The 27,174-nt window shown below is 38.0% G+C and overlaps 1 protein-coding gene and 1 pseudogene across 7 annotated transcripts in view; both read right to left on the bottom strand.

Moving 5' to 3' along the window:
* Nucleotides 1–27,174, bottom strand: part of AKT3 (AKT serine/threonine kinase 3) — a 363,328-nt gene that overhangs the window by 12,672 nt on the left and 323,482 nt on the right. The window contains exon 13 of one of the 7 annotated variants that reach the window (XR_009052722.1): nucleotides 4,929–5,052. The exons of the other annotated variants lie outside the window; for them this stretch is intronic. The gene's annotated coding sequence lies outside the window, so the exon portion shown is untranslated. The remainder of the gene's footprint in view (nucleotides 1–4,928; nucleotides 5,053–27,174) is intronic. 7 annotated transcript variants of the gene reach the window in all.
* Nucleotides 14,114–15,984, bottom strand: LOC130848003 (tigger transposable element-derived protein 1-like; annotated as a pseudogene).

Here is a 27,174-nt window from a genome sequence, read left to right as displayed (position 1 = left end):
AGCACTCTTTTGGGGATTGAACCAAATTCAGGTTCCACTGATCAGCTGTAATGGCTGCTAAGGTACCAGAACATGTTTCTAGCTGCTCTGTTAGGGTGACTGGACACAAGCAAGCAGTTAACTCCACTGATGGAAATCTCCCCTCTTTCATGCATCCAAAAGCACATTCTCACACTGCTTTATGTTTCTTCAAAAGACTTTTCAACATCTGACACATATATACACGTATCACCATTTACACCTCCTCCCCAATAAAATAAAAGTTCCACAAGAGCAACAATTTTTAAAATCCCTCACCAGCATCATACACATGCACACAACACCAAAGGTGATAGTCACTAGAGACTTTTTGGTTTTCCTTTTAGAAAACTGAGGGACACCTGCCTCTCTGGCAGGTGAGTAGGAGGCTGGGATTCTGGCTGTGACTTCCTGTCTGATTCACCATTCTACAAACGTTCAAAACATAGGTCTCACCCTTCCAATCAAAAATGAACCACAAGAAATTCTTGGAGCAGAAATGGGCGTCTACTGGGCATGTGGAGTAGGTGTTGCTTACCTCTGCCCACCCTTCCCATCTGCTCCTTTCTGATGGCAGAAACTTACATCTGCCTTTAAGTTGGGGCAAAACTGTTATCTTTTTAGATGAGAGAGAGAATGGTCACCCGAAACTTTAAAAGAACTGCAACAAATCTTTTAACAGTTTTCAAAAGATTACAAGAAGCTTAAACGAATCTCCATTCAAATGTCATGATACTACATTTACCTGACCGCCTCTCTCAAACAGCTGCCCTCCCCATCACTTTCTATCCTCACACTGCTTTATTTTTCTTCAAAAGACTTTTCAACATCTGACACATACACACCTACATATACACACACAAAATATATACTTATTGTCTTTACACCTCCTCCCCAATAAAATGTAAGTTCCACAAGGGTAAGCACTTTTAAAGAACAGTTTTATTGAGGTATCACTGACATACAATAAACTGCACACACATCTTAATATAAGAGTGTACAAAAAAGTGATGTCTTGGCATATGTACACACCCATGAAATCAAGACGATAAACATACCCATCACTTGTAGGTGTATTCTCATAACCCTGTGTAGCCCCATCCTCTCTTCTATCCCCCTGCAGGCAACGGCTGACCTGTTTTCTGCCACAAATGATTTGTTTATAATTTTCTCGACTTTCACATATTTGGAATCGAATAGTGTGTACTCTTCGTCTAGCTTCTTTCACTTAGCGTGATTATTCTGACACTCATCCACATCACTGCTTCTATTAATAGCTCATCCATTTTGCTGCTGGGTAATATTCCACCACAGAGATGTACCACAATTTGCTTATCCATTCACCTGTCCATGGACTTCTAGGTTGCTTCTAGTTTGGGGCTGTAACAAACAAAGCTGCTAGGAATCTTTATGCCCAAGTCTTTCCCAAAGTAGCTGCAGCGCTGCATATTACTACCAAGAGTGAAGAAGAGTCCTAGCTGTTCCACATCCTTGCCAACATTGTTTTGGTCACTCTTTTCAATATTTGATATTCTAACAAGTGGCAACATTTCACGACGGTTTTAATTCATATTTCTCTAATGAATAATCTTTTTCACAAATTATTTCTTCTTTGATGAAGTGTCTTCTCAAATATTTGTCCTTTTTTTTCTTCTCATTGGGTTTAGAGAGCTCTTTATACACTCTGCATGCATGTCCTTTATCAGATTTGTGACTTGTGGTTATTCCCTTCATTCTCTTAACAGTGACTTTTGAAGAGCAGACATTCTTAATTTTGATAAAGTCTGATTTATTTTTTCTCTATGGGTCATGCTTTGCCCTTATCTAAGAAACCTTTGCATAACCTAATACCACAAAGATTTTTCTCCTGTATTTTTAGGACTATAATACATATTAAGTTAACTTCATATATGCTAAAAAATTATTTTTTAACTTGGATGTCTGACTGTTTCAGCACCGTTTCAGCATTTGAATTGAACTACCTTTATACTTTTATTGAAAGTCAACCATATATATGTGTGTCTATTTCCAGATTTTCTGTTGTGTTGCATTGATCTCTCTGCCCAACTTTATGGTGAATAAAGATGTTATCTGTCCATAACAAGCTGTCTTGATCTGATTACTGGGACTTATTAAGTCATGAAGTCAGGTAGGTGGGCCCTCCTACTTCATTTTTTTGTCAAGTTGTTCTGGCTCTTCTAAGTCCTCTGCATTTCATATGAAGTTTAGAATCAACCTAATAATTTCTACAAAATAAACAAAATAACCTGCTAGGATCCTGATTAGGGTTGTGTTAAATTTATCTATCAATTTTGAGAGAACTAACATCTTAAAAATATTGAGTCTTCTAAATCATGAACACAGTACATCTTTCCATTGCTTTAGGTTGTCTTTAACGTCTCCCAACAATATTTTTTAGTTTTCAGTAAAAGTCTTTAGAATCTTTTGTCAAAAGTATCTCTAGGTATTTCACATTTCCGTTGTTATCATCAATACTATTTTTATTAATTTCTACATTGGATTGTTGCTGCTGTATAAAATTACAGTTCTTTTTGTATCCTGCAATCTTTATATATTTCCTGTATCAAGTACACCCATGGGTTAAAGTTTAGTAGCTTTTTTATAGATTCCATCTGATTTTCTACATATATAATCATGTTGTCCACGAATAAAAACAGATTTACTTACTTCCTTCCACTCTGTATGCATTTTAATTTCTTTTTCTTGCTTTAACCTCCAGTACAATGGTGAGCAGAGTGAACATTTTTGCCTTGTGAAACCATTCAGTCTTTCTTCATTAAGATATTGAATATAGGTCTCCCCTAGATACTGTTTATCAGGTTAAAAAAATTTCCTATTCTAGGTTTACTGGGAGTATTTTTATTTGCTTGCTTTTTTGCTTAAATCAGAAATGGATGTTAGATTTTTCCTGAATGATTTTTTTTTCTGTATCCATTGAGGTGAACATATGTATTTTTTTAGTCTATTAATATGATAAATTATTGATTAACTGAATATTAAACCAAACTTGTACTCCTGGAATAAACCCCACCTGGTACTGATGTGCTATTAAAAAAAAATCTTTTGCTGGATTCAATTTGCTAAAATCATGTTAAGTATTTTTTTTACACATATGTCTATTAAGGAAATTTGTTTATAGTTTTCCTTTCTTGTACTATCTTTGCCTCCTTTTGGTAGCAGGTTAAGCTAGCCCCATAGAATGAATTAGGAAATATTCCCTCATCTTCAATTTTGCAAAAGAACTTGCATAGCATTGATCCTATTTCTTACTTAAATGTTCAGTGGAATTCACTGGTAAAGCCATATGGGTATGGAGTCTTCTTTGTGAGAAGGGTTTTTAACTACAAATATAATTTCTTTAACACACACAAAGCTATTCATGATATCTATTTCTTCTTGGCAGTTTGTGTCTTTCAAGGAATTTGTCTATTTCAGCAAAATTGTTGAATTTATTGACAAAGGTTTTCATAATATTTCCTTATTAACCATTTAAAACCTATAAAATGTGTAGTAAAGTCACCTCTTTCATTCATTATATTAATAAGTTGTCTTCTCACTTTTTTGTTCAATTTGGTTAGAAATTTACCTATTAGGTCTTCTTAAAATACTAGCTTTTCCTTTCACTGATTTTCTCTATTACTTTCCTATTTTCTATTTCATTGACTGCAGCCTTAATCTTTATTATTTCCTTTCTTCTACTTACACTGGATTTTATTTGTTCCTCTTTTTTAGTTTCTTAAGCTAGAACTGATCTTAGATGTTTCTTCTTTTCAAATATAATCATTTGGTACTATAAATTTCCCTTGAACTATTGTATTAGGTGTATCCCACAGCTAAACATTTTGCTTTCATTTTTAGTCAGTTCAAAATACTTTCTAGTTTCCCTCTTGAACTGTGTTCCTCTCCAAATCCACATGTTGAAGCCCTAACCCTGCGCATGCATGCGCTCCCCCCACCCCTGTGACTATCGGAAGATAGGGCCTTTAAAATAAGACACTGGCCTTAATCCAACCTGACTTGTGTCCTCATAACAGGAGAAAATCTGGTCACTCTAAAGGACACCAGGTGCATGCACAGACAGAGGAAAGACCAGGTGAGGACAAAGCAAGGCAGCGGCCATGTGCAAGCCAAGGAAAGAGGTTTCAGAAGAAACCAACCCTGCCAACACCTTGATCTTGAACTTCTAGCCTCCAGCACTGTGAGAACATAAAAATTTCTGTTGTTTAAGTCACCCAGTCCGTGGTATTTTCTTATGGCAGTCCTAGGGGACTAACACATTAATTTTCCATTTTGTCTTTAAACCGATATCATCTTAATTTATTCTGCTTTACTCTCTGGACACATCTCTCAGTGTTTTCACTCCTGCATCAACTGCCACAATGCAAACTTTCATTTAGTAATGGTAAGGTATGGACAAAGTCAGAGGCACTCAACTGTAAATTTCAGCTGCCTTTATATGTTAACTCAGTGAATGGCCATAGTGTCATTAACTGCAAACTTAACATATTTTCCCAAAGACACATTAAATTTGGCATAGCTCTTTCTTTGAAAGCTAATTTATTTTCAGAAAATGTAGTTCCCAGTGATCTAAACAGGAAGATCAAGGTACTGGGTTCAAGACAGTGCTTTCAGTTTACTGAAAAGGTATCGACAGAGTTGGGTTTACTTGAGGTTTACAACTTCAAAGTCCATATAGTGGCAGCAGAATTGCATCTCCCTAACTCCTTTCCACGGTGATCCTCTACCAGTTTTTAAATGTTACAAAATCAGTCTGCTATTTGCTATATCTACAACTTCTAAAAGTAAATATTTATATGTTTCTTTACAGTGTAAGGGAAGAACAGAGAGAGAAAAAAATTCCTAAACTTGTTAGAGTAAGTCATATTCACCACTTCTGGAATGGCTGGAATGACAGCATGGGTGTTTGAAGGTCAGTCTCCTTGACCGTCTTCAGCAACAAAATCAATTTCTACCACAAAGTCTGCATATTCTTCTGTTTTCAGTGTAGGTGCTCTAAAACAGACAGAAGGGCCTGAAACTTTCAGAGAAGGTGAAACAGTGATTATAGAACTTTAATTGCCACCTTAATTAAATAAATACTGTGGTTATCTCATATACCATTCAGTGATGACATACATGGATCAAAAGTACTGGGAACAGACACAGTAAAAACTGCCAACTACTGAATGCTTAGACTTGCCACAGACACTAAGCTGGTGCTATAAATCCACCTCTTTAAAATAACTCAAGAGAGTAACTAAGATTAGGTAGGGATTCTTGTTTATTTAATCTCTAGTGCTTCTGAAAAACTGGTTTTATGGGGGGGTGTGTGTGTGTGCAGGTGCGCCTGTGTGCGTGCATGTGTATTCCAATAAACACATGTACTGGAAAACTGGGAATATGGAAAGAGAACTTATTCCAAACAAAACTTAACAGATCTATGACAAACAGGATTTAATTATATTATCTGGTAAGCTTTCCCATGCCAATTAACCTTTCTTGACAGATGATCAGAAGCTCAAGAAACTATATTTCATTTTTGCAAAATCACACAATTCATGCCCATAATGTTGATCTTGATCCTATAAAAAAAATGCAGCAAGGGATCTAAGGTATATATCACACTAATATACAACTATTATATCATAAATTGATCCCAACAAAATGAATTTTTTAGCTATAACACATTAAATATTTAATTAATACATCTGGAACTTAGAAGGGCCTTTAAACAAACAGTATTTGAACTGCTTTAAAAGTAATCTCCAGAAATTTGAACTCATTTTTTTCCCCTTGATACATTTCCTTGTTTAAAAAGTTCACAAGCACTCATTTCAATGACTGCAGGTGTGTGGATAGGTGTTACTTGTCACAAACATCCACAGGTACAAGGCATATCTGAAGCTTTCAGTTATACTTGGAGAAGAGCTGCTTATAAAGGTAAAAGAGTTCTCATTAGTGAAATGAAGGGGGCCTTACTGAAAGAAAGCGAACAGTAATAAAAAGATTTTGTTTCTATGATAGTGTTTATGGGCAAACTGCATGAATTATAAACCTCAGGGTTCACTAAGAACCAGCTGAAACAATGCACTCTTTACCCCTCCTCCAGGAGATTTCATAGGTACTGTCCAGTATCGGCAGTGTGGGAGCCACTCATGACTATATTTCTGATTAGAAATGTTCAAGAACATGGGCAAAAGTTAAATGAGTATGTAAAGTGGGAAGAAATTATACCTAGGCAATCTCCAATTCATAAACCAGTTTTGTTACAAAAGCCTGCGTTTAAGTTGGAGAAAACCTGACACCTATTTCAACAGAAAACAAAAACAAACAAAAACACCCTATACAATGTGGGTAGGCTCCCAGGCAGTAACAATAAAGTCTATTAAACCTAAAATACAGGGGAAAAAAAGCGATGTTAATAATAAAGCTAGCAACCAACAATCATAATATGTTCATAGAGAAATTCATATTATATTTCTATGAGGATGACCAAGAACCTAGCTCCTTTGCCCAAGTTCCTGCAATGATAGCCATTCTCTCATTATCATACCAGATGAACTCCCTAGAAAAGACCCAGTGATAGGAGAGCTCCTAGCTTGAGGGGATGAGATTTTGGTGAGAAGTAAAGAAAGAAAGGTAGGGGCTTTAAAAGCTGAGGAGGAAAATGTGGAAGTTTAATTTGAGGGGAGAGAGTCAGAGAGCAGTTTCTATGAGAGCGGTCATAAGAGGCTCTACACACACACCTATCCTTCCTACGTTGTACATCCAAGCCTCCCCTTATAGATGTACACTAGCAGCTGAACAGCAGAATCGTAAAATTAGAAGAAATAACAAGTAGCAATATGAGCTAACCCGGGAAATTTTCAGTTAAACAGGACATTAAATGATCTGAATAACTCCACAGGCACACCTCACAGACATGACTGGCTCTGGAACGGACCACCACAATAAAGCTTGTATTGCCGCGGTCGAAAAGATGGCGGCGAAGTAGAGGGATGTGGAATGCATCCCTCTCCACAGATGCATTGGGAATGCACCGAAGGACGCAATAATTCCCACAGAGAACCAGCTGAACACCCACAGACGGCCTCGGACACCAGAAAGGACCGCAAGGAGCCCGACATAACCGGTAGGGAGGCATCTACGACGGCTCAAAGAGGGTGAAGCGGCGGAGCTGTGGCAGACGGGAGGGAATAAGAAACATACGGAGGGTCCGCAGCACAGCTCAGCTCAGCTCAGCGTTCCCGGGCCCGGACGTCGATCCACAGCTAAACAGAGGGTCCGAGAGCGGGAGCGTGGGAACCGGAGAGCTGCTTCAGGGTGAGAAACACTGTTGCCAGTAAGGTGATGGACCGAGAGGACAGGAGGGAAGAGGTCCGCGGCGAGGAGTGCCCGCCCCTGAGAGCTGCCCGGCCATGATGGCAGCTGGAGGCTGCAGGCTCACAGGCGGGGGGAGGAGCCGCGGATGTAGCCTCTCTCTCTCTTTCAGCACCTCTGCAACAGGCAGTGGAGAGACGCCTGTGGGCCACCTAAGGCGCTCAGGGATAACAAGTACCCTCAGGCACTCGGGCGGGGCTGGATTAAAACCCCTTGGAACTCTGGCAGCAGGGAGGCTGCCAAGAAAAACAAACAAACAAACAAAAAAACCAGAGAGAGGCCCAACTCTAAGACTTTCTGTTTACACCTGAGCAACCAGCATCCCTCTGCAACAGGCACCTCCAAGCCCGAATGAAACAACAGTGCACCACTGCTCACTCACTCCCAGGGGAAGTAGCCACTATTGTACCCTCTCCCTCCCCACACACCAATGCTTACAGACAAACAATAAAGGAACCCCTGCTGGTCACAGAACAATGCAAAAAAACCGAAGGCCAGTAGAAGGACACTTATAGCTGAGACTCTAAGGAAACAGAAATATTAGTATCAATCCTATAGAACTGGTCCATTCTGGGATCAGTTCTGGATTTTTTTCTTTTTCTATTTTTTTTTCTTTATTAATTACGATCTTAGTCCTAAGGAATCTACAAGTTTTATAACCTAATTTTTTAATGCTATTTTTTATTCTATTTTTATTTTTTTGCCTTTTTATATACTTCTATTTCTAGCTAAGTTTTTGGTAGTACAGACAAAATATCTCTCATACTTTCCTTTCATCCCTATCTTTTATACATTTCTATTCCTTTCTTTTTATTTCCCTATTTCCAACCACACTATGCTCTTCTGTTCCCCTTTCTTCCAGCCACTTTAAGTTTATTTTATCTTAACATACTTATAAGCAACACTATCAATCTGCTCAGACTCCTTGCTCTATTCTCCAGATGACCCACCACCTTGGTATTTAATATTAGGTTTTTGTCTTTATCTTAGTTCTTAGTACAACTGTCTAATTTCATTCTGAGAATCTCCATTCTGTCTGGTGGTACTCTAGCTCTTTTCTATATTTGATCCTAGCTTACAAAATCTCCCTGGATTAGTGTTTGTATGTGTAAGATGTTATTTGTTTGTTTGTTTGCTTTTGCTTTTGTCTCTGATTTGTTCTGTTCCAGTTGTCAATTTCTGTTAGGTTTCTCTTTGAATATCTGGTAGTATACTGGGGTTCTGTCAGGTCTTTCCAGAGCCTTATGTCCTAATGGATTCAGTAATTGTGTGTCTTATACATGTATGTGTTTCCTAGACTTAATATTCATTTAATCCAATAGTTGGACATTAGTCTGAGCCTTGGACAGTCTTCTATAAACACCTCTATCGCCAGGACAAGCAACCCCAAAACTCTGGACAACCATGAGGAAACAAAGAAACACCATGCAGGCAAAGGAGCAGGAAAAAAACCCACAAGACCAAATAAATGAGGAGGAAATAGGAAAAATGCCTGAAAAAGAATTTAGAGTCATGATAGTAAAAATGATACAAAATCTCGATAACAAAATAGAGAAAGTACAAGAAACAGTTCATAAGAACTCAGAAAAACAAACAGCAATGGATAACAAAATAACTGAAATTAAAAATACTCTAGCTGCCATAACCAGCAGAATGACTGAGGCAGAAGAACGAATAAGTGAGTTGGAAGATAGAATGGGCGAAATAAACGCAACAGAGCAGGAAAAAGAAAAAAGAATAAGAAGAATAGAAGACAGTCTCAGAGACCTCAGTGATAACATTAAGCATATCAACATTCGAATTATAGGCATCCCAGAAGAAGAAGAAAACAAGAAAGGGTCTGAGAAAATATTTAAAGAGGTTCTAGTGGAAAACTTCCCCAACATGGGAAAGGAAATAATTCACCAAGTCTAAGAAGCATAGAGAGTCCCATAAAGAATAAACCCAAGGAGAAATACACCAAGGCACATATTAATCAAACTAATGACAATTAAACACAAAGAAAAAATATTAAAAGCAGCAAGAGAAAAGCAACAAATAACACATAAGGGAAAACCCATAAGGATAACAGCTGACCTTTCTACAGAAACTCTGCAGGCCAGAAGGGAATGGCAGGATATACTGAAAGTCCTGAAAGAGAGAAACCTACAGCCAAGAATACTCTACCCAGCAAGAATCTCATTCAGATTTGAGGGAGAAATCAAAAGCTTTCCAGACAAGCAAAAGTTAAGAGAATTCAACACCACCAAACCAGCCTTACAACAAGTGCTAAAGGCACTTCTCTAAGTAGGAAACACAAGAAAAGGAAAACACCTACAAATACAAACCCAAAACAATTCAGAAAATGCTAATTGGAACACACATGTCAATAATCACCTTAAATGTAAACGGATTAAATGCTCCCACCAAAAGACACAAACTGGCTGAATGGATACAAAAACAAGACCCTTCTATATGCTGCCTACAAGAAACTCACTTCAGACCAAGGGATACATATAGACTGAAAGGAAAGGGATGGAAAAAGATATTCCATGAAAATGGAAGTCAAAAGAAAGCTGGAGTAGCAATACTCATATTAGACAAATTAGACTTGAAAGTAGAGACTATTACAAGAGACAAGGAAGGACACTACCTAATGATCAAGGGATCCATTGAAGAAGAACATATCACAATGGTAAATATCTATGCCCCCAACATAGGAGCACCTCAATACATAAGGCAAATGCTAACAGCTATAAAAGGGGACATCGACAGGAACACAATAATAGTGGGAGACTTGAACACCCCACTTACATCAATGGACAGATCATCCAAACAGAAAATAAATAAAGACACAAGCTTTAAATGACACATTAGACCATCTCGACTTAATAGATATTTATAGGACATTCCATCCAAAAATGACAGACTACACTTTCTTCTCAAGTGCACATGGAACATTTTACAGCACAGATCACATCTTGGGTCACAAATCAAACCTCAGCAAATTCAAGAAAATTGAAACCATATCAAGCATCTTCTCAGACCACAACGCCATGAGACTAGATATCAATTACAGGAGAAAAACTGCAAAAAATACAAACACATGGAGGCTAAACAATTCACTCTTAAACAACCAAGAAATCACTAAAGAAATCAAAAAGGAAATCAAAAAGTATCTAGAAACAAACGACAACGAAAACACAACAACCCAAAACCTATGGGACGCAGCAAAAGCAGTTCTAAGAGGGAAGTTTATAGCAATACAGCCCTACCTTAAGAAACAAGAAAATTATTGAACAAACCATCTAACCTTACACCTAAAACAACTAGAGAAAGAAGAACAAAGAAACCCCAAAGGGAGCAGAAGGAAAGAAATCATAAAGATCAGAGCAGAAATTAATGAAAAAGAAAGGAAAGAAACCATAGCAAAAATAAATAAAACTAAAAGCTGGTTCTTTGAGAAGATTAACAAAATTGATAAACCATTAGCCAGACTCATCAAGAAAAAAAGGGAGAAGATGCAAATCAATAGAATTAGAAATGAAAAAGGAGAAGTAACAACGGACACCTCAAAAATACAAAAGATCATGAGAGACTACTACAAGCAACTATATGCCAATCAATTGGATAACCTGGAAGAAATGCATACATTCTTAGAAAAATACAATCTTCCAACACTGAACCAGGAAGAAAGAGAAACCATGAACAGACCAATCACAAGTACGGAAATAGAGGCAGTGATTAAAAATCTCCCAACACACAAAAGCCCAGGACCAGATGGGTTCATGGGCGAATTCTATCAAACATTTCGAGAAGAGTTAACACCTATCCTTCTCAAATTCTTCCAAAATATTGCAGAAGGCGGAACACTCCCAAACTCATTCTACGAGGCCACCATCACCCTGAGACCAAAACCAGGCAAAGATGGCACAAAAAAAAACTACAGACCAATATCACTGATGAATATAGATGCAAAAATCCTCAACAAAATACTAGCTAACAGACTGCAACAGCACATTAAAAAAATCATACACCATGATCAAGTTGGGTTTATCCCTGGGATGCAAGGATTCTTCAATATACACAAATCAATCAACGTGATACATCATATCAACAAATTGAAGGATAAAAAACATATGATCATCTCAATAGATGCAGAAAAAGCTTTTGACAAAGTTCAACATCCATTTATGATAAAAGTTCTCCAGAAAATGGGCACAGAAGGAAATTACCTCAATATAATAAAAGCCATATATGAGAAACCAAAAGCCAACATTGTTCTCAATGGGGAAAAACTGAAAGAATTCCCTCTAAGAACAGGAACAAGACAAGGGTGTCCACTCTCATCATTATTATTCAACATAGTTTTGGAAGTGTTAGCCACAGCAATCAGAGAAGAAAAAGAAATAAAAGGAATACAAATTGGAAAAGAAGAAGTAAAATTGTCACTCTTTGCAGATGACATGATATTATATATAGAAAACCCTAAAGACTCTACCAGAAAACTGCTAGCACTCATTGATGAGTTTAGTAAAGTAGCAGGATACAAAATTCATGCACAGAAATCTCTTGCATTCCTATACACTAACAACGGAAGAGCAGAAAGAGAAATTAAGGAAACTCTCCCATTCACCACTGCAACAAAAAGAATACAATACCTAGGAATAAACCTGCCTAAGGAGGCAAAAGATCTGTATGCAGAAAACTTTAAGACATTGATGAAAGAAATCAAAGACAACACAAACAGATGGAGGGACATACCATGCTCCTGGATTGGAAGAATCAACATCGTGAAAATGACTGTACTACCCAAAGCAATTTACAGATTCAATGCAATCCCAATCAAATTACCAATGGCATTTTTCACAGAACTAGAGCAAGAAATCTTACGATTTGTATGGAAACGCAAAAGACCCTGAATAGCCAAAGCAATCTTGAGAAGGAAAAATGGAGTTGGTGGAATCAGCCTTCCTGACTTCAAACTATACTACAAGGCCATAGTGATCAAGACAGTATGGTACTGGCACAAAAATAGAAAGGAAGATCAATGGAATAGAATAGAGAACTCAGAAGTAAGCCCAAACACATATGGGCACCTTATCTTTGACAAAGGAGGCACAAATATACAATGGAAAAAAGACAGCCTCTTCAATAAGTGGTGCTGGGAAAATTGGACAGCAACATGTAAAAGAATGAAATTAGAACACTCCCTAACACCATACACAAAAATAAACTCCAAATGGATTAAAGACCTACATGTTAGGCCAGACACTATAAAACTCCTAGAGGAAAACATAGGCAGAACACTCTATGACATCCATCAAAGCAACATCCTTTTGGACCCACCTGCTAGAATCATGGAAATAAAATCAAGAATAAACAAATGGGACCTCATGAAACTTAAAAGCTTTTGCACAGCAAAAGAAACCATAAACAAGACTAAAAGGCAACCCTCAGAATGGGAAAAAATAATTGCCTATGAAACAATGGACAAAGGATTAATCTCCAAAATATACAAGCAGCTCATGCAGCTTAATACCAAAAAAGCAAATAACCCAATCCACAAATGGGCGCAAGATCTAAATAGACATTTCTCCAAAGAAGACATACAGATGGCCAACAAACACATGAAAACATGCTCAACATCACTCATCATCAGAGAAATGCAAGTCAAAGCCACAATGAGGTATCACCTCACACCAATCAGAATGGCCATCATCACAAAGTCTGGAAACAACAAATGTTGGAGAGGGTGTGGAGAAAAGGGAACTCTCCTGCACTGTTGGTGGGATTGTAAGTTGGTACAGCCACTATGGAAAACAATTTGGAGGTTCCTTAAAAAACTACAAATAGAACTACCATATGATCCAGTAATCCCACTCCTGGGCATATACCCAAAGAAAACCATAATCCCAAAAGAAACATGTACCATAATGTTTATTGCAGCACTATTTACAATAGCCAGGAGATGGAGGCAACCTAAATGCCCATCAACAAATGAATGGATAAAGAAGATGTGGCATATATATACAATGGAATATTACTCAGCTATAAAAAGGGATGAGATGGAGCTATATGTCATGAGGTAGCTAGACCTAGAGTCTGTCATACAGAGTGAAGTAAGTCAGAAAGAGAAAGACAAATATTGTATGCTAACTCACATATACGGAATCTAAAAAATGGTACTGATGAACTCAGTGACAAGAATAAGGACGCAGATGCAGAAAATGGACTGGAGAACTCGAGGTTTGGGAGGGGGCGGGGGGTGAAGGGGAAGCTGAGACGAAGTGAGAGAGTAGCATAGGTATATATATACTACCAACTGTAAAACAGCCAGTGGGAAGTTGCTGTATAACAAAGGGAGTTCAACTTGAGGATGGAAGATGCCTTAGAGGACTGGGACGGGAAGGGTGGGGGGGAGTTGAGGGAGGGTGGGGGGGAGTCGAGGGAGGGTGGGGAGGGAGTCAAGGGAGGGAGGGAATACGGGGATATGTGTATAAAAATAGATGATTGAACTTGGTGTACTCCCAAAAAAATAATAAATAAATAAATAAATAAAATAAAATAAAAAAAAAAGAAAAGCTAGTATCGCAATAAGGTGAGTCACAAGAACTTTTTGGTTTCCCAGGGCATCTAAAAGTTATGTTTACATTATACTGTAGTCTGTAATGTGTGCAATAACTTTATATCTAAATAACAATGCCAACAAATGCTAATTATCATCTAAACCTTCACTGAGTCCTAATCTTTTTGTTGGTGGAGGGTCTTGTGTCCATGTTGATGGCTGCTGACTGATAAGTGTGGTGATTGCTGAAGGCTGGGGTGGCTGTGGCAATTCCTTAAAATAAAACAACAATGGGGTTTGCTGAATCGACTGACTGTTCCTTTCACAAATGATTTCTCTGTAGCATGCAATGCTGTTTGACAGCATTCTACGCACAGCAGATTTCTTTCAAAATTGGACTCAATCCTTTCAAATCCTGCTGCTGCTTTATCAATTAAATTTATGCAGTATTCTAAACACTATGTTTTCATTTCACCAATCTTCACGGTATCTTCACCAGGAGCAGATTCCATCTCAAGAAACCACCTCCTTTGCTCACCCATAAGAAGCAACTCCCCATGTGTTCTAGTTTTACCACAAGGTTACAGCAATTCAGTCACATCTTCTAATTCTATTTCTCTTATTATTTCCACCACATCTGCAGTTACTTCTTCCACTGAAGTCTTCAACTCCTCAAAGTCACCCATGAAGGTTGGAATCAACTTCTTTCAAACTCCTATTAATGTTAAACTCTTGACTTCTTCCCGTGAATCACATGTTCTTAATGGCATCTAGAATGGTGAATCTTTTCCAGAAGGCTTTCAATTTACTTTGCCCAGATCCATCAGAGGAATCACTATCTACAGAAGCTATAGCCTTACAAAATGAATTTCTTAAATATTAAGACTTGAAAATTGAAATGACTCCTTAGTCCATGGGCCTCAGAATGGATGTGTCTTAGCAGGCATGAAAACAACATTAATCTCGTCATACATTTCCATTAGATGACCAGGTGCACTGTAACGAGCAGCAGTAATATTTTGAAAGGAATCTTTTTATCTGAGCAGTAGGTATCAAAAGCGGGCTCAGAATATTCAGTAAACCATCTTGAAAACAGATGTGCTGTCATCCAGGCTTTGTTGTTCTAGTTATAAAGCACAGGCAGAGTAGACTTAGTATAATTCTTAAGAGCCTTAGGATTTTTGGAATGATAAATGAGCACCGGCTTCAACTTAAAGTCACCAGCTGCATTAGCCCCTACAAAAGAGTCAGTCTGTCCTTTGAAGCTTTGAAGCCAGGCATTGACTCCTCCTCACTAGCTATGAAAGTCCTAGATGGCATCTTCTTCCAAAAGGCTCTTTCAACTTCATTGAAACTCTGTTGTTTGGCACACCCACCTTCATTAATTATCTTAGCCAGATCTTCTGGATAACTTGCTGCAGCTTCTACATCAGCACTTGCTTTTTCACTTTGAACTTTTATGTTATGGAGACAGCTTCTTTTCTTAAACCTCATGAACCAACATCTCCTAGTTTCGAGATTTTCTTCTGCAGCTTCCTTACTTCTCTCAGCCTTCAAATAATTCAAGAGTGCTAGGGCCTTGCTCTGGGTTAGGCTCTGGCCTAAGGGGATGTTATGGCTGCTTTGATCTTCTATCCAGATCACTCAAACTTTCTCTATATCAGCAGTAAGACTATTTTGCATTCTTATCATTTGTGTGTTCACTGGCATAGCACTTTTAATTTCTTTCAAAAACTTTTCCTTTGCATTCACAACTTTGCTACCTGAAGCAAGAGGCCTAGCTTTGGGCTTATCTCAGCTTTCAACATGCCTTCTTCACTAAGGTAAATCATTTCTAGCTTCTGATATAAACTGAGAGACATGGGATTCTTCCTTTCCCTTGAACATTCAGAGGCCACTGTAGGATTATTAATCAGCCTAATTTCAATAATGTTGTGTCTCAGGGTACAGGGAGGCCTGAGGAGCGGGAGAGAAATGGGGGAATGCCCAGTCAGTGGAAGAGTCAGAACACACAACATCGCCCATCTTACACAAGTGTGGTTCACAGTGCCCCAAAACAACTGCAAAAGTAATATCAAAGATCACTGACTACAGATCACCATAACAAATACAATAGTAATGAAAAAGCTGAAATACTTCAAGAATTACCAAAATGTGATGGATACATGAAGTGAGCAACCGTTGTTGGAAAAATGGCGATGATAGACTTGCTGGGCACAGGATTGCCACAAACCTTCAATTTGCAAAAAATGTATTATTTGTGAAGCACAATAAAGTGAAGTGCAATAAAATGAGGTCTGCATGTATTCCTTAAGAAGAAGGAATTCCTAAAGAAGTAGGTTTGGAGTATTTCTGATTAATGCATTTTAATTGAACTATAAAATATTTGCATTGAAAAGAATTATTATAGACCTAATCCAAACCCCTCATTCTCAAGTGAAAAAACTAATGCCCCAAATTTTCATACTAGTTCAAGTTATCCAAAAGTATAACATGAATAAAATTCCAATCAATTCTAATCCAACTCTGAAGTGCAGGTTCCATAACAGTTTCTTTATTCTTAAAGCCTAGGTTAGGTACCTTTTGAAATACTCCTGCCACCTCTGACACGCAACGGTCATCACAGAGAAATGCAAGTGGCATACTTATTTCTGTCTCCTCTACTAAACTGTGAGCAACTTGAGGACAGGGATCTTAATTTATTTATCTTTGCATGCCCAGCACTTAGCCTAATACTTGATACAAACCAGAGGAGTAGTAAATGTTTGTAAGTAATTTTATGGAAAATTGTTCTTTCAGCTATTGATGATTACCCAACACCAAAAGGTAATGAAAATTACACATTTTCTAAAACAGTCTGAGCTTGTTACTGAGAATTGGGACAAGTAGGGAAGAGAACAATCCTGAATTATCTTGTTCTGAATTAAGCACCACATTCACTGGTAATTCATAGTGGTTAAATAACCTCTTTCACTTAAACTCTTCAGAATGTTGCACAAATATGAATTTGTGGGATACTTCATGCATGAATAGAAAGCATTACTGTGTCACCAGAAGAAAAGATTTATATTTGGCATGTAATAATGCATAATTAAGAACAAATACCAAGTTTTACTTCTGTTTAATAGCCAAGCAGTTCCTACTGGATCACCCTTCCTAGAGATAATTATGAACTCCTGAAAAAATGTGAAAAGCTGGAAACTCTGGAAAAAATCTGAAGGTTCTGGGAAGCAACTGGAAATAGGTATATACAGGGGATTTGGACACCACGAAGAAGGAACGGTGCTGGACAAACTTCCCATTTTTGTGGCTTTTACCCTGAAAATGGATACTAGTCTACACAATGCAGGGTTAAAACTTAGATTAGAAACCTACAATCTTACTGCTATGAAGAACCAGGGGACAGAGCTTGGGATAAACAGAGCCACTTTAAAGTGAGGAAGGAGATCAGTCAAGATGCAGAGTAGGAACACCCTGAGCTCACCTCCTCTCATGAGCACACCAAGACCACAACTATCTGATGAAAACAACCAGAACCTACCAGAAAAGATCTACAACTAAAGGCACAAAGAAGGAACCACAAGGAGACAAACAGGAGGGGCATATCTGTGCTATAAACAAGTCCCGTTCCCCTGGGTGGGCAACCCACAAACTGGAGAACTGCAGAGGTTCTCGCACAGAAGTAAGAGTTCTGAGTCCCACGGTGGGCTTCCCCCATGGGGTGCTGCAATGGGAAGACAAGCGAGCCCCTGGAGCATTTGGCTTTGAAGAACAGTGGGGCTAAATTTCAAAAGTCGCAAAGGACTGGGAGAAATAGAGACTTCACTCTTAAAGGGAACACACAAAATCTCACATATACCAGGACCCAGGGCAAAAACAGTAATTTGATTGGAACCTGGGCCAGACCTACCTGCTGGTCTTGGAGAGTCTCCCAGAGAGGCGGTGGTGGTATGGCTCACCCTGGGACACAAACACTGGTAGGAGCTGCACTTGGAAGCTTTCTACTGCATAGACAGGGCAGTCACCATAGTGGGATCCTCCCTCTAGCTCATTAGCACTGCAATCTGGCCCCACCCAACAGCCTCAGGTGTGCTGAGGCTGGGGACACTTCAGGACAAACAACTAACTGGGCAGGGAAATGGCATCACCCATCAGCAGATAAGCTGCCTAAAGACTTCCTGAGCCCACAAGCACTTCTAGACACACCTCCAGACACTGCCCACCAGAGGGCCAAGACCCTGGCCACACACCAGTGAGCAGGCACTGGCCTTGCCCTCGCCTCTAGACCAACCTCACCCACCAGAGGGCACACACCAGATACAAGAAAACCACAATCCCACAGCCTGTGAACCCAGCCTGCCCACAGCAGACCAGAGCCTGCCCTCAGGGCAGCTGGGCCCTGGCCATAACCACTAGCAGGCCAACACAAGCTTAGGGGCACACTGGACTCCACACCCAACTGTGTCAGGAATCAGCTCCCCCTATTCCCACTGGTGATCTGACACCAGCTCTGGGATCCCAGAACCCTGCAGCCAGAATCCAGGACCCCTATCTGCCTGCCAGTAGTCTGGCATTAAGCCCAGGACCTGGCTTCACCCACCACTGGGAGGACAAAGGCCACAGGGAATCTTCTGGACCCTGACTCTGCCCAACAGGGAGCCAGCACTAGCCCCACGGCCCCCTGGGGTTCTCCAGTCAGCTACCTAATGGCTAGGTCCCACTAACAAGCAGCTGTCAGCCTCCACACAACGTAGGGGCTGGCAACCAGCTGGACTAGGGGCCAACAAAGCCTACCAGATCACCCACATAACCACCACAGCAGAAGGACCCATGCAGCCTTCAAGGGGGAATGCCTATAGCATACACTTTGGGTGACAAGAGGGGAGTGCACTGCTGAGATGTAAGTTGCCTCCTACAAAAGGTGACTTCTCCAAGGTTAGGAAATATAACTAATGTCCAGATACATAAAAATAAACACAGCAAAACAGACAAAATGAGGCAGCAGAAAAACATGTTCCAGATGAAGGAACAACATAAAACCCCAGAAGAACTAAGCAAAGCAGAGATAGGCAATCAACCCAAGAAAGAATTCAGGGTAATGGTCATAGAAGTGATTAAAGAACTCAGGAGAATGAATGTACAGAGCAAGAAGTTAGAAGTTTTTAAAAAAAGAGTTAGAAAATATAAAGAATGAAGAATACAATAACTGAAATGAAAATTAAACTAGAAGGAATCAACAGCAGACTAAATGAAACAGAGGAGAATGGATCAGTGAGCTGGAAGACATAGTAGTGGAAATCACTGATGTTGAACAGAAAAAAGAAAAAAGGATGAAAAGATATGAGGACCAGTTAAGAGACTCTGGGATAACATCGAGCACAATAATATTCTCATCATAGCGATCCCAGAAGAAGAAGAGAGAAAGGGGCTGAAAACATATTTGAAGATATGATAGCTGAAAACATCCCTATCCTGGGAGGAAACAGCCACCTAAGTCCAGGAAGCACAGAGTCCAATACAGGATTAACCCAAAAAGAAGCACACCAAAACACATTGTAATTAAAATGATGAAAATTAAAGATAAAGAGAGAATAAAGTAAGTCTCCCACACATGAATGAATTCCATTCCAAGAGCACATTCATTAAGTCCAATTCGTCTGTAGGTCCAAGAAAGTTATCCTAGGTACTCAACTAACACAATTGGCTATATAGTACTGTACTGTAATAGGTTTATAATACTTTTCATACAAATAATACGTAAAAAAACCACAAAAAATAAAGACAACATTTTTAGTCTTACAGTATAGTACCTTGAAAGTATAGTAGTACAGTACAACAGCTGGCATGCAGGGGCTGGCATCGAGTGAACAGGCAAGAAGAGTTACTGACTGGATGAGGCAGAGGAGGTGGGAGATGGTAGAGCTGAAGGATCACCAGCAATAGGAGACGGAGGGCAAGCTGCAATATCACTCATGCCTGATGTTGATGGAAAGCATGTTTGCATCTTTGAACGTTTGTAAATTGAAGGTTTGTGTGTAGGGGACTTACTGTATTAAAACCAGCAAGGGATTCACCCACCTTCACCCCTCACCAGGCAAGAACCAGAGACGTTTGTTTTGCTTGAGTACTCCAAGGTGCAAACACACTTTATCACCAACACTTAGAGTAGGAAGGTCCTTATTTCCAACCAGTCTGCAAATGTTTTGTACAATCATAGGATTGTTTTGGAATTACAAAGGAAAGATTATTTACTGCCTGAGTCCAAACACCTCATTTTTATACATTAAAGGAGGCTGTACAATGTGACTTTATCTAGGCCATGCAACTGTAGTAGTCAATACTGTAAGCTCCATGAGAGTAATGACCCTGTTTTTGGTGACTTTTGTGCTCTCAGAAACTAGCATATGCCTAGCAGATAGCGAGTGCTCCATAAATGTGGGCTGAGTGAGTGAAAAAGTAATTTGAAAAATGAATGAGTCAAAAATACACCTCTTTTAAAATACTTTTTCCACTGTCATAACAATCTCCAATTTTTCAACAAATTTAAGATTTTCAATAAAAAGCTTCAAGGTAGTCTAAAAAAATCATAACTAACTAACTAAAAGCAGCAAGGGAAAAAGCAACAAATAACATACAAGGAAACTCCCTTAAGTCTATCAGCTGATTTTTCGGCAGAAACTTGCAGTCCAGAGGGAGTGGCACAATATATTTAGAGTGGTGAAAGGCAAAAAGGCTCTTTTCAGATTGGATGGAGAGACCAAAAGCTTTAGACACAACTAAAAGCTAAAAGAGTTCAGCACCACCAAACCAGCTTTACAACAAATGTAGGAACTTCTCTAGGTGAAAAAGAAAACGCCACAACTAGAAACAAGAAAATTATGAAATGAAAAAGCTCAAGAGTAAATGCAAACATAGAGTAAAAATAGGATATTGTCCATGTACAAAGCTAGTGGGAAGGTTAAAAAACAAAAGTAGTAAAACCATCTAAATCAACAATAAGCAGTTAAGGGATATACAAAACAGATGTAAAAAATGATATCAAAGACAGTAATCATGAGAGGAGGAGCGTACAAATGCAGGGTTGTTTAAAATTGTTTGAAATTCAGAGATCAGCAACTTAAAACAATTGTGTGTGTGTGTGTGTGTAACAGTAACCACCTGGTAACCACAAACAAAATATCTATAATAGATATACATATCAAAAAGAAAAAGGAATCCAAACAACACTAAAGATAGTCATCAAATCACAAGAGAACAAAAGAAGAAGGAAAAAAAAAAAAAACCTACAAAAACAACTCCAAAACAATTAACAAAATGGCAATAAGAACATACTTATTGGTAATTACCTCAAATGTAAATGGACTAAATGCTCCAATCAAAAGACAGAGAGTGGCTGAATAGATACAAAAACAAGACCCGTATATATGTGGCCTACAAGAGACTCACCTCAGATCTAATGACACAAACAGAATGAAAGTGAGGGGACTGGAAAAGGTATTCCATAAACATGAAAATCAAAAGAAAGCTGGAGTACAAATACTTATATCAGACAAAATAGACTTTAAAATAAAGACTGCTGCCAGAGACAAAGAAGGACACAACATAATGATCAAGGAATCAATCCAAGAAGAAGATACAATAACTGTACATATACATCCATGCACCCAACACAGCAGCATCTCAATATATAAGGCAAATATTAATGGACATAAAAAAGTAACCTAGAGACAAATGAAAACAAAAACAAAATGATCCAAAACCTATGGAGTGCAGGAAAAGTAGTTTTAAGAGGGAAGTTTAATAGCGATACAAGCTTACCTCAGGAAATAAGAAAAATCACAAATAAAAAATCCAATCTTACAATTAAAGGAACTAGACTAAGAAGAACAAACAAAACCCAAAGTTAGTAGAAGGAAAGAAATCATAAAGATCTGAGCAGAAATAAATAAAACAGAGACAAAAAACAACAGAAAAGATCAAGGAAATTAGTAGCTGGTTCTTTGAAAAGATAAACAAAATTGATAAACCTTTAGCTGGACTTATCAGAAAAAAAGGGAAAGGGCCCAAATCAATCAAGTCAGAAATGAAAAATCAGAAGTTACAACTAACACCACAGAAATACAAATGATCATAAGAGACTACTAATGAACAACTGTATGCCAATAAAACACGACCTAGAAGAAATGGACAAATTCTTAGAAGGCACAATCTCCCAAGAATGAACCAAGAAGAAACAGAAAATATGAACAAACCAAGTATCAATAATGAATTGGAATCAGTTATTAAAAAAAACCCCAAGAAACAAAATTCTAGGACCAGATGACTTCAATGGTGAATTCTACCAAAGTTTAGAGAAGACTGAACACTCATCCTTCCCAAATTGCTCCAAAAAACTGCAAAGGATGGGACACTTTCAAATTCATTCTATGAGATCAGCATCACCCTCATACCAAAACCAGACAAAGTATTACACAAAAAGAAAATTACAGGCTAATAACACTGATAAACACAGATGCAAAAATCCTCAAGAAAATATTAGCAAACTGAATCCAACAATACATTAAAAGGATCATAGACCACGATCAAGCAGAATTTATCCCAGGGATGCAAGGATTTTTCAGTATCTGCAAATCAATCAGTGTGATACACCACATTAACAAACTGAAGAATAAAAACAATATGATCATCTCAATAGATGCAGGAACAGTTTTTGACAAATTCAACACCTATTTATGATAAAAGCTTTCCAGAAAGTGGGCACAGAGGGAACATACCTTAACATAATAAAAGCCATATATGACAAACCCACAGCTAACATTATACCCAACAGTGAAAAGCTGGAAACATTCCCTCTAAGATCAAAAACAAGACGTCTTAAGGATGCCACTTTTATTCACCAGAGTTTTGCAAGTCCTAGCCACAACAATCAGACGAGAATAAGAAATAAAAGGAATCCAAACTGGAAAGGAAGAACTAAAATGGTCACTGTTTGCAAGTGATATGATACTATACATAGGAAATCCTAAAGACATTACCAGAAAAATTCTATTGCTCATCAATGAATCTGGTAAAGTTGCAAGATACAAAATTAACATGCAAAAATCTGTTTCACATACACTAACTACAAACTATCAGAAAAAGAAATTAAGGAAACAATCCCATTTACCATAAAGTCAAAAAGAATAAAATACCTAGGAATAAATCTACCTAAGGAGGTAAAAGAACTGTACTTGCAAAACTAAGACAATGAAAGAAAGTGAAGATGACACAAAAAGATGGAAAGATTCAGTATTTTTGAATTGGAAGAATTATATTGCTAAAATGACCATACTACCCAAGGCAATACACAGATTCAATGCAATCCCTAATAAAACACCAATGGCATTTTTCACAGAACTAGAACAATCAATTTTAAAATTTGTATGAAAACATAAAAGACCAGAATAGCCAAAACGATCCTGAGAAAGAAGAACAGAGCTGGAGCAATCACACTCCCTCACTTCAGACTGTATACAAAGCTACAGGAATCAAAACAGTATGGTACTGGCACAAAAACAGTACCATACTCAGTACCCTCTCAATGGAAGAGAATAGAGAGCTCAGAAATAAACCCACACACTATGGCCAATAAATCTATGACAGAGGAGGCAAGAATATACAATGGAGAAAAGACAGTCTCTTCAATAAGTGGTACTTGGAAAACTGAACAGCTACATGTAAAAGAATGAAATCAGAATGTTCTCTAACAACATATATAAAAATAAACTCAAAATGGATTATAAAATTAAATGTAAGACCAGAATCTATAAAACTTCTAGAGGAAAACATAGGCAGAACACCCTTTGACATAAATGAAGCAATGTTTTTTTGGACCTGTCTCCTAAAGCTAAAGAAATAAAGGCAAAATTAAATGGGACCTAAGTAAACTTAAAAGCTTTCGCACAGCAAATAAACAATCGACAAAATGAAAAGACAACCTACTGAATGGGAGAAAATATTTGCAAATTATATGACCAACAAGGGGTTAATACCCAATATATATATAAACAGCTCAAAAACTCAAAATCAAAAAAATAACTCGATTAAAAAATGGGCAGAAGAACTGAACAGACACTTTTCCAAAGAGAAAATGCAGATGGCCAAATGGCACATAAGAAGATGCTAATCATTAGGGAAATGCAAATCAAAACCACAATGAGATACCACATCACATCTGTCAGAATGGCTATCAGCAAAAAGAACACAAATAATAAATGTTGGTGAGGATGTGGAGAAAAGGGAAGCCTTGTACACTGTTGGTGGGAATGTAAATTTCTGCAGCCATTATGCGAAACAGTATGGAGGTTTCTCAAAAAACTAAAAATAGAACTACCATGTAACACAGAAATTTCACTTCTGGGTATATATTTTAAAAAAACCAAAACCACTAATTCGTAAAAGGTACATACGCTCCAATGTTCATAGCAGCATCATTTAAAATTGCCAAAATATAGAAGCAATCTAAGTGTCTACCAACTGATGAATGGATAAAGATGTGGTGTATATATACAGGAATACTACTCAGCTATAAAAAAAAGAATGAAACTTTGCCATTTGCAGCATCATGGATGGACTTGGAGGGTATTATGCTAAGTGACATAAGTCAGAAAGATAGAGATAAACACTGCACAATATTACTTATATGTGGAATCTACTAAATAGAACAAATTAGTGAATATAACAAAAAAGAAGCAGACTTACAGATATAGAAAGCAAACTAGTGGTTACAAGTGGGGAGATGGAAGAGGGGACAGACAATACAGGGGTAGGGAATTAAGAGGTACATATTATGTATAAAATAAGCTACAGAGATATATTACACAACATGGGGAATATATCCAATATTTTATGGTAACTATAAATGGAGTATAACCTTTAAAAACTGTGAATCAGTATATTGTAACCTGTAACTTATATAATATTGTACATGAACTATACGTCAATGAAAAAATTAAAAAAAAAGAACACTCATGTATGTTAAATACAAAAGTTAAGAGAGTAAATCCCAAGAGTTCTCATCACAAGGAATAAAAAATTTTTTCTTTTTCTTTTCTTTTGTATCTATATGAGATAATGGGTGTTTACTAAACTTACTGTGGTAAAATTTCATGATGTATAGAAGTCAAATCATTACGCTGTACACCTTAAACTTATACAGTGCTATGTATCAATTACAGTTCAATAAAAGTGGGAGAAAAAATAGTGAGGGAGAAAAAACACCAGAAAACAGAAAGCTAGAAAGAGGGAATACCATACTCTGGACCTAAAGTCTGCCCAAATCTCTGGCTGACTCCTGAAACCCCAGAACACACTCTAAGCCCCCTAGAGAAGTCTAAATACACTGGCTTGACATTTTAACTGCTACCTACTGGAAAGGAGACAGTTTGCAATTTGAGTTCAGCCATGATAAATTGCCTACTAAAACAAAACAACCAAACAAAGAATCAATATTCTTTGCTGTAATCTAACAGAATTCAGAGGCATATCAGTCACAATATCTAGGATATATTCTAAAATGACTCAACATAAAAAGAAACAGGAGAAGATGGCCCATGTACTAGAAGAGGATAATCAATGGAGATTGATACTGAGTGCCCTGAATGCTAGAATTAGCAGACCAGGATTTTAAAGCAGCTTTTATAACTATGCTGAATGATGTGAAATAGATGTTTACAATGAATAACGACAGGAAATCTAAGCAGAGAAATGGAGACTATTTTAACAAGAACCAAACAGAAAATCTAAAATAGAGAAACATAATAGTTGAAATGAGAAACTATATGGGCTTACAGCAGATTAAAGATTACATATGAGTCAGTCTATTTATCAATAGAAATTATCCATTATGAAGAGCATAGGATAAAAAATTATAAAAAGTGAACAGAACTTCAAAGACCTGTGAAACAATATCAAATGGCCTAATATTTGTGTAACGGGAATTTCAAAAAAGAGAAGAGAGACAGAAAATATATTTCAAAAAATAATGGTCCCAAATTCTCCAAATTTAGTTAAACATTAGAGATTAAAAAAATTCAGAAAACTCCAAATAGAATAATTACAAAGAAAACCTCACCTATTCACATTACAGTCAAAAGGCTGAAAACCAAAATCTATCAGTCAAGGTCAAGCAGAGAAGCAGAACCATTGTGTGTGTGTGTGTGTGTGTGTGTGTGTGTGTGTGTGTGTGTGTGTGTGTGTGTGTGTGTGTGTGCGCGCACACGTGCATGTGTGTGAAGGGATTACAGGGTTCTAAACTTCTTTTCTCTCTAAGGCTACTGTCTTCATGTTCAGTGCTGGAGTGTGCTGTCCATAGGGCAGGAAGGTTGGAAGAGAAGACACATGTAAAGTGGGGAAAAGAACAAAGTGGAGTCCAGAACCATGAACTGAAGCTCACAAGCACAGTCTGAAACCCATGTCTTTTCTTACTGTCTCTGACCTTAATGGGAACCTTTGTCATGGAGCTAAACTATACCCCAGCACAACACTGGGAAAAGCTAAAATAGGATTCATGGGAAGATGGGTAAATGCAGGTCTGACAAGTGCCTCGGGGCAAGGAGCTGAGCTAACAGATGCAACAACACAAGGAGCCACAAAATGGCTGCTGCTTCACTTCTGTCCCAGGAATCTCCCATAAGAACCTCATAAGGCATGACAGTTCTAGAAAATGCAGCCCAGCCTAGTCAAGCTGACGTATTCTCAGGCCATCACACAAACAGAAATATATTGAGAGCAGCCAGTGAAATATAACATAATTTACAAGGGAACAAATAACTGAATAAGCACTCTCCAAATTATCAAGTTACAATTTCACATTCAGTGAAAATATCCCTCAAAAATGAAGACAAAATAAAGACATCATCAGATAAAAGAAAACAAATTTCTTGCTGCCAATCTGCACTATGAGAAATGATAATGGGAATTGTTTAGGCTAAAGGGGAATGATACCAGAAGGAAACGTGGATCTTCAAGAAGGAATGAAGAGATGAAAGTGTTCTGGAATCAGTCAGTGGTGATGGCTGCACAGTTTTGAATATACTAAAACCCACTGAAGTGTGTACTTTAAAAACCCGCTGAGGGACTTCCTTGGTGGCACAGTGGTTAAGAATCCACTTGCCAATGCAGGGGACATGGGTTCGAGCCCTGGTCCGGGAAAACCCCACATGCCGCAG

This window comes from Hippopotamus amphibius, chromosome 3 (genome assembly GCF_030028045.1).
Source record: "Hippopotamus amphibius kiboko isolate mHipAmp2 chromosome 3, mHipAmp2.hap2, whole genome shotgun sequence".
In the NCBI taxonomy this organism is placed as follows: domain Eukaryota; kingdom Metazoa; phylum Chordata; class Mammalia; order Artiodactyla; family Hippopotamidae; genus Hippopotamus; species Hippopotamus amphibius.
The sequence above is the reverse complement of the archived record's forward strand: the minus strand, read 5'-3'. Positions and strand labels throughout refer to the sequence as shown.